We start from the raw sequence: 8106 nt of genomic DNA, 5'->3' as shown, positions 1-8106 counted from the left end.
CGTCGAGAATGGGGATTCTTACATTTTCGGACAACCCTAATAATTTTGCAACTAATACTTGTCTAAATATTCTAATATTTATGTTCTTCCTTGCTACAATTCTGTAAACCATCAAAGCGTTTACTACGGAAATCCTCAGGAATAGTCGCATGCCAAGTCTTCTGTAGCATTTGACCCTTTTTAATTGTGGAGACATAAGAAATCATTTGGTCGGAGTGATCTGTATTACACTTTCCTTCATTGTATTCAGCAGCGACTGCTGATTTCGATGTTGCGAATAAACGAAACGAGAGATCATTCTTGAGATTCCTTTGAAAACACGTATAACAGCCAACGTGCCATTCGTACGTTGTCGTCTATTTGGATGATGTCCTAATTATTGCTGACTCGATAGATCAAGCTCTAAAAGGATTGCACACCGTACTGGATACCCTTGTAAAGGCCGGATTCTCCTTTAACTTTTCAAAATGTTCCTTTCTAAAGACATCAGTACTCTATTTGGGATATGTAATTCGTAACGGAGAAGTCCGTCCAAACCCCGGTAAAATACAAGCCTTGAATTCTTTACCGTCACACAACTTAGGCAGTTTATAGGTTTGGCCTCTTACTTCCGAAACTTCATTCCTAAATTTTCACAAGTAATGAAACCCCTGTATGCGCTTACTTCGAGTAGCAAGAATATAACTTGGACGGATAGGCACGAACAAATAAGACAAAAGGTAATTTCCGTCCTGACTGACGCGCCGGTGCTAATGATATTCGACACCAATTATCCGATAGAGCTACACACGGACGCTAGCTCGGAAGGATATGGAGCCATTTTAACGCATAAGGTCGAAGGTAAAAATCGAGTAGTGGAGTATTACAGCAAAAGAACTAGCCCTGCGGAATCTAGGTATCATTCCTACGAATTAGAAACGTTAGCAGTTGTAAACGCCGTCAAGCACTTCCGTCATTACTTCCACGGACGAGAATTTCTTGTTGTCACTGAATGCAACTCCTTGAAAGCATCCAGTAGTAAGGTACACTTGAATGTCAGGGTTTACAGGTGGTGGGCTTACCTGCAAACTTTTACCTTCGACATTATGTACCGGGAAGGTAAACGAATGGCCCACGTAGATTTCTTTTCGCGAAATTCCGTAGACTTGGATCGCAGTACGTTCAGCAAAATCGTAGAGAAAGAAATTAACCTAGCCGAAATCTCCGACGATTGGCTACTAACGGAACAACGTCGCGACCAACAAATTTCTAAGATCGTCAATAAATTACAGAACGAAGAGCTCGCGGAAGACGTCGCAAATACGTATGAGTTACGGTCCGGCACCCTCCATCGTAAAATACAGAGAAAAGGTAGAACTCTCTGCCTGCCCATCGTTCCAAGAGGGCTTAGGTGGTCCGTTATTAACCATGTGCACCAGTCCATTATGCACTTAGGTTGGGATAAAACGCTTGAGAAACTGTGCGAGTGTTGCTGGTTCGAAGGAATGGCGGAGTATGTTCGCGAATTCGTAGAGAACTGTCATGCTTGTCAAGTTTCGAAGGCCAGTTCAGGTAAAATACAACCTGAATTACATCCTGTACCTAAGACCAGTATACCTTGGCATACAGTTCACGTGGACATAACGGGCAAACCAAGCGGTAAAAGTGGTTCGAAAGAATATGTCATTGTTTTGGTGGACGTCTTCACTAAATTCGCATATCTGCATCATACTCGTAAAATAGATTTCCTTAATACCGTTAAAGCACTTAAGTACTATATTTTTATTCGGCAGTCCCTGCCGGATAATAGCGGATCAGGGAAGATGTTTTACGGGCAAAGACTTTCAAGACTTTTGTCAAGATAAACGCATTAAACTCCATTTAATAGCAACCTGTGCTAGTAGGTCCAACGGACAGTTAGAGCGTATTATGGGTACGCTAAAAAACATGTTCACAACAATGGAAACCACCTTTCGGTCCTGGCAAGACGCGATCGGGGAAATACAACTGGCTTTAAATTGCACTGCCAACCGCGTGACTAAGTCAAGCCCATTGGAACTACTAATCGGTAAAACAGCAAGACCCTACGGCTTATCCCTACTCGACAATATCGAAGAAAGAGAAGTAAATATCTCCCATGTAAGACAGCAGGCGATAAAGAATATAGAAGCAAGCGCCAAATACGATAAGGATAGGTTCGACGAAAACAAAGCTAAAGTAGTCAGGTTTAACCTTGGTGATTTCGTGTTACGCAAAAACGAGGAAAGGAACCAGACGAAGTTAGATCCGAAATTCAGGGGTCCGTTCGAGATAGCAGAGATTTTGGAAGGAGATAGGTATACCTTAAAAACTCTAGACGGAAAACGATCATATAAGGACAGACATGACAGACTGAGAAAGATGCCGGAAAGCTGCGTCCCTGCTGAGTTGGACGTCTGCGGTGATGACGAAGACGGTGATAATAACGATGCAAGTACACCGACCTCAGAGGATCACTAACACCGCGTTGTGGTCGTAGTATATACCCACAGTGACGTTTGCGTATCTGCAATATATCCACTGTGACGTCTCATACATCTGTAATATACCCACAGTGACGTTTGTGTATCTGCAATATATCCACTGTTATGTTTCATGTATCTGTAATATACCCACAGTGACGTTTTGCGTGTCTGCAATATATCCACTGTGATGTCTCATACATCTGTAATATACCCACAGTGACGTTTGCGTATCTGCAATATATCCACTGTGATGTCTCATACATCTGTAATATACCCACAGTGACGTTTGCGTATCTGCAATATATCCACTGTGATGTTTCATGTATCTCTAATATACCCACAGTGACGTTTTGCGTATCTGCAATATATCCACTCTGATGTCTTATACATCTGTAATATACCCACAGTGACGTTTTGCGTGTCTGCAATATATCCACTGTGATGATTCATGCATCTGCAATATACCCACAGTGATACACCCAACGTAGCAATATGATCCAACCAACTGAGATTCATCAGTGTACGAAATCGAACATGATCTGTCGTGTCATTACGGTCTGGCGACTCACAGAACGCAACTAGCACTTTGAATACAAATTATAACACTACAAATTCTTGTTCTCTTTTAGTTTTGTGTTGTCAAGCCTCCGAACGAAATTTTGTTATTGCACTGGACCCTTGACTTACTTGGACATTTAGTTAAATCGTAAATAATGTCAGTTGCATCGAATCTAATGTAAGAAAGCACGATATTTTAGTTACACACGAGGACGTGTGATAGTCAGGATGGCCGTGTCGGAGATGAAAGAACACCGGTGTCTTTGGAATTTTGGTTAATCCCGCAACATTGTAACCTAGAGTCTACTATAGCTGTAATTAAACAATTGTAGTTATTCAATCCGAATGTAATTGTTCGAGAGCTGTGATAATGAGCTTGGGCTCGAGGCGACAGCCAGTCGCCGAACGTAGCCGCGGTCACGGGATGAACACTTTGTCTAGCAAAGGCATGGAATAATTCTATAACTCTCCTTAAAAAGGAAATAGTTGTAACACTCGACAGTAAACATTCCAACGGTCTCTGTCCCGTAGCTCGCTACACGCAGACCCTATTCTTCAAGTAAGATGATTGCCAGATGTCGATGCGTCTCCGCAGTACATGTTCAGCTAGCTGGAGGGCCCGTTATAAATCTTAAGATTTAGTCAACTAAAGTCCTTCAAATAGACAAACAGTCTTTGTCCCAACTACGGGAAAATAGTGGAGACCTATTTTTCAACGAGCGGCGTCTCACACTAGCAACTTTCCCTCGAGGGCGGCCAGCATCTTTTTCTAACCACCGATATGGAGATTGACCAATTAGCAGCAACGCCAATTTCCCTTACTTTCTCGACGAAGGCTTTTCTCGACGAATCCAATGATCTCGTGTCCTTAGACACACCCCATTATAGTCTTCCTCCGTGGCATCATCGGGACGGGAAAGGCATTCCCGCTCGCGATCTCATCGATGAAAAAGAGTAACCCCTTACGACCAGGGAACATTACGCATCCGACTTAAATTTTGTGAGTACGTTCATTTATCATCCCGTCGACCGCGCATTCGTTATTGAACCTAGGATCATTGTCATTAGTTTCTCGAGTACCTAACTACCACGGTTACTTGTTCGGTTCTATAATAATCGTATTTGCACTAGTCAATGTCTTCTCTATTGCATAACGACAACGTGTAACCCAAACGAAGGTTCGTTTCACGCCCCTAACCCTAATTCTAATGTAAACCCGACAAATATATATAAAACACTATAATTTGTAAATATCTGTATAGTAAAATAGTCCGTCCACTATCTTGTTTGTTAAGACCGCTTCGCTAACATCGAATTGTTTTGTTATAATGTCAGAATATTTCCTTGGTTTTCCAGTTTCTTATTGCTGTCTTGACTGTTTCCGTAGTATCTGGTTCAGTATTCCATAAGTATTCACTTAAGTTTGGTAGTAGGCTTCTTGTAACTGCGTCGGCTTTAATGTATATCTTCCGATGTGAGTAACGAGCTTCTTATTATTATCAATTTCTATCCCAAGATGGTTTACAACATTCTTCCCCTTTTTTTAGATTATGTTTGGTTACCTTGGTATTTATTACTTTCGATATCTTCATACCGTCGTATATTATGTTTTGCAAAGTTAGATCTGTAGCCAATTCTCGTGGAGTTCCTGCATGCACACTTCCTGCTACGATGATTGGTTGCATACAAACCTCGCTAACTTATAAAATACCTTTTCTTGTTTGCTAAGACCATTTCGTCGGTGTTGAATCGTTTGTTATAATATCACTAATTTTTGACTTTCCAATTTTCTCACGTCTTCTTGATCATTCCAGTAGTATCAACTTCGATTCTTCGTACACATTTACTCCAATTTGGTAGTTGGTTTCTCATACCTGCGTTGACACTTGTATAAACTTCTTCGATGTGAGTAGTGAATTATCGTTGTCATTCACTTAGTTATTTCTTGACTCTTCCTACACTTATTAATTGATTTTATTTCTTCTTATTAAAGACCGCTGTGTCAACGCTGAGTTATTTCGTTATAATGTCATTAATTTTCTTGATTTTTGCGGTTTTATTTTCCATTGGTCAACTGTAAGTCTGTTGTCGAGCATCAATTATTGATTGTTATCGTGCTTCATTTAGTTTAATTGAAATATAATTGTAAATTTTTAATAGTATTATTTTCTTCCATATATATTAAGGCAATTGAGGTTAGTTTATTCATTCGGTTCTGCTGACAATCGCATACTATGTTCTATGGAGTGGGTCCACAACTTGTTTCTGCGGAATTCCTGCATGTACACTTCCTTCTACGATGATTAATTGTGCACTAGGTGCTTTTAACTTTCACTGCTTTTAATTACTTTATTGAATTAACATGTTGTGTATTTAAATGATGGTTAGAACACACAGATAATAATTTTCCTTTTCCTTTTAGGTTTGTACTATCTGCATGATTCGATAAGCACTGTCACACTTCCTTTGGTTTAGGCACAATATTGTTATAAACATTTAGTGGTATTATGTTTTGTATTGAAACAATTGAAGTTAATTCCTACATTTGTTTCAGCTGGCTGTCATACATTATGTTCTACGGATATGGACACATAACCTGTCTTCGCACATACACTTCCTTTTACGATGAGCAGTTGTTCACGAGGTACTTTCCACTTCCACTGTTTTGTAATTATTTTATTGAATAACACATTTTATATTTAAGTAAAAGTTAGATCACGTATAGTAATTTTCCTTTTTCCTTTTAGGTTACTACTATCTGCAGTTTTCGACAAGCAGTGTTGTTCCATATACCACCGTACTACGCTGCCTCATGAAATCGTTCTGGTGGTCTGTTTCGATTATGTGTTAGTTTTAACTTGTTCAAGTGTATTGTTCGTGGAATCCCTTTTACTTCAATCTTGACGTTTCGCGTGTGGTTTTGACAATAGTGCCTGGTTTATTGAAGTGTGTTAATATGCCTAGGTGTTATATATATTTTATATCTAGTTGTATATAAGATATATTTTGCTCATTGTCGTTTTGTATGTCCATATTTGCTGTATATTAAATTGCTTGATATTTCCTGTTTGTTATAAACAAACTGTGTGTGTTCCTATCGTCCCATTCCTTTTTCCTTTCCTTTGAATTATTCATGATGTTGTTACGAAACTTGATTAAATTGTCGAATTGTAGGTTATCCTGATTGAATATAGTATTATGTCGTAATTTATTAATTAATATGCGAGTCACTTTTGGTTAATTGGTTCTTCATATTTTATCCTTAGTCGAATTATGAAAGTATAGGTTATGTTGTACTCTTTATATTTACTATTTCGTTAGAATACCTATTTTAACTTTATTATCTCTTATTTGCCCTCGTATACTAATTCCCTACATATGACCACATTTAATTAATCTTTTATTAAACAATTTCCATTTTCGTTGTATCGTACGTTCGCTTTGAATATTCGAATTGTCACTCCCCTTATTTGAATATTGCGGTTTTCCGTCCTTCGTTATGGCACGTGCTTAGCGCGGGACGTGACATTACATTTGGCGTGTAAAGTGGAGTGAAATAAGCGCTTAAACGTCGAAATATCTCCAACGGGAAGGAAATGAACTCTATTTTTCGTCAAAATCGACGAAATTATTGCGATTTGCCAGCTGCTGGGATTGTTTCGACGCTGAAACGGGCGTGCGTTACATTTGGCGTGTAGAATGGAGGGAAATGAACGTTTAAACGTCGACATATCTCCAACGGAAAGGAAATTTTTTTCGTCAAAATCGAGGAGATCATCACCATTTGCGATCTCTTGGCCTTGTTTCAACGCTGAAACTGTCGTATATTACACTTGGCGTGTAAAATGGAGAATAGTGAGCTCTTAAACGTCGAAATATCTCCAACGGGAAAGAAATGACGGCTAGTTTTCGTCAAAATCGAGGAAATCATCGCGATTTGCGAGCTGTTGGGCTTGCTTCAGCGCTGAAACGGGCGTGCGTTACATTTGGCGTGTATAATGGAGTGAAATGAACGTTTAAACGTCGACATATCTCCAACGGGAAGGAAATGACGGCGAATTTTCGTCAAAATCGAGGAAATTATTGCGATTCGCTAGCTGTCGGGCTTGTTTCGACGCTGAAACGGGCGGGCATTACACTTGGGGCGTAAAATGGAGAATAGTGTGCGCTTAAACGTCGAAATATCTCCAACGGGAAAGAAATGACGGCTAGTTTTCGTCAAAATCGAGGAAATCATCGCTATTTGCGAGCTGTTGGGCTTGTTTCAGCGCTGAAACGGGCGTGCGTTACATTTGGCGTGTAGAATGGAGTGAAATGAACGTTTAAACGTCGACATATCTCCAACGCGAAGTAAATGACGTCTACTTTTCGTCAAAATCGTCGAAATCATCGCGATTTGAGAGCTGTCGGGCTTGTTTCTACGGTGAAACGGGAGCGCATTACATTTGGCGTGTAAAATGGAGTGAAATGAGCGCTTAAACGTCGAAATATCTCCAACGGGAAGGAAATGACGGCTAGTCGTCGTGAAAATCGACGAAAATATCGCGATTTGCGAGCTGTTGTGATGTTTCGACGCTGAAACGGGCGTGCATTACATTTGTTGTGTAAAATAGAGAATAGTGGGCGCTTAAACTTCGAAATATCTCCAACGGAAAGGAAATGATGGCTAGTTTTCGTCAAAATCGACGAACTCAACGACATTTGCGAGCTGCGGGGCTTGTTTCCACGCTGAAACTGTCATGCATTACATTTGGCGTGTAAAATGGAGAGAAATGAACGCTTAAACGTCGAAATATCTACAACGGGAAGGAAAGGACGGCTAGATTTCGTCAAAACCGACGAAATCATCGAGATTTGCGAGCTGTCGGGCTTGTTTCTACGCTGAAACGGTCGTGTATTACATTTGGCGTATAAAATGGAGTGAAATGAGCGCTTAAACGTCGAAATATCTCCAACGGGAAGGAAATGACGGCTAGCTTTCGTCAAAATCGAGGAAATCATCGAAATTCGCGAGCTGTTGGGCTTGTTTCTACGCTGAAACGATCGTGTATTACATTTGGCGTGT

The 8106-nt window shown here is 40.1% G+C and overlaps 1 long non-coding RNA gene across 1 annotated transcript; it reads left to right on the top strand.

Annotated features, from left to right (window-relative positions):
- The first annotated feature begins 4952 nt into the window (after positions 1-4952).
- On the top strand, positions 4953-6104 carry LOC126869336 (uncharacterized). The gene is made up of 2 exons (XR_007690896.1): positions 4953-5685; positions 5789-6104. It is a non-coding gene; the product is annotated as an uncharacterized LOC126869336 (long non-coding RNA).
- The last annotated feature ends 2002 nt before the right edge of the window (positions 6105-8106 follow it).

Source organism: Bombus huntii, chromosome 9, assembly GCF_024542735.1.
Source record: "Bombus huntii isolate Logan2020A chromosome 9, iyBomHunt1.1, whole genome shotgun sequence".
NCBI classification, from domain to species: Eukaryota; Metazoa; Arthropoda; class Insecta; order Hymenoptera; family Apidae; genus Bombus; species Bombus huntii.
This window is presented reverse-complemented; position numbering and strand designations above follow the sequence as displayed.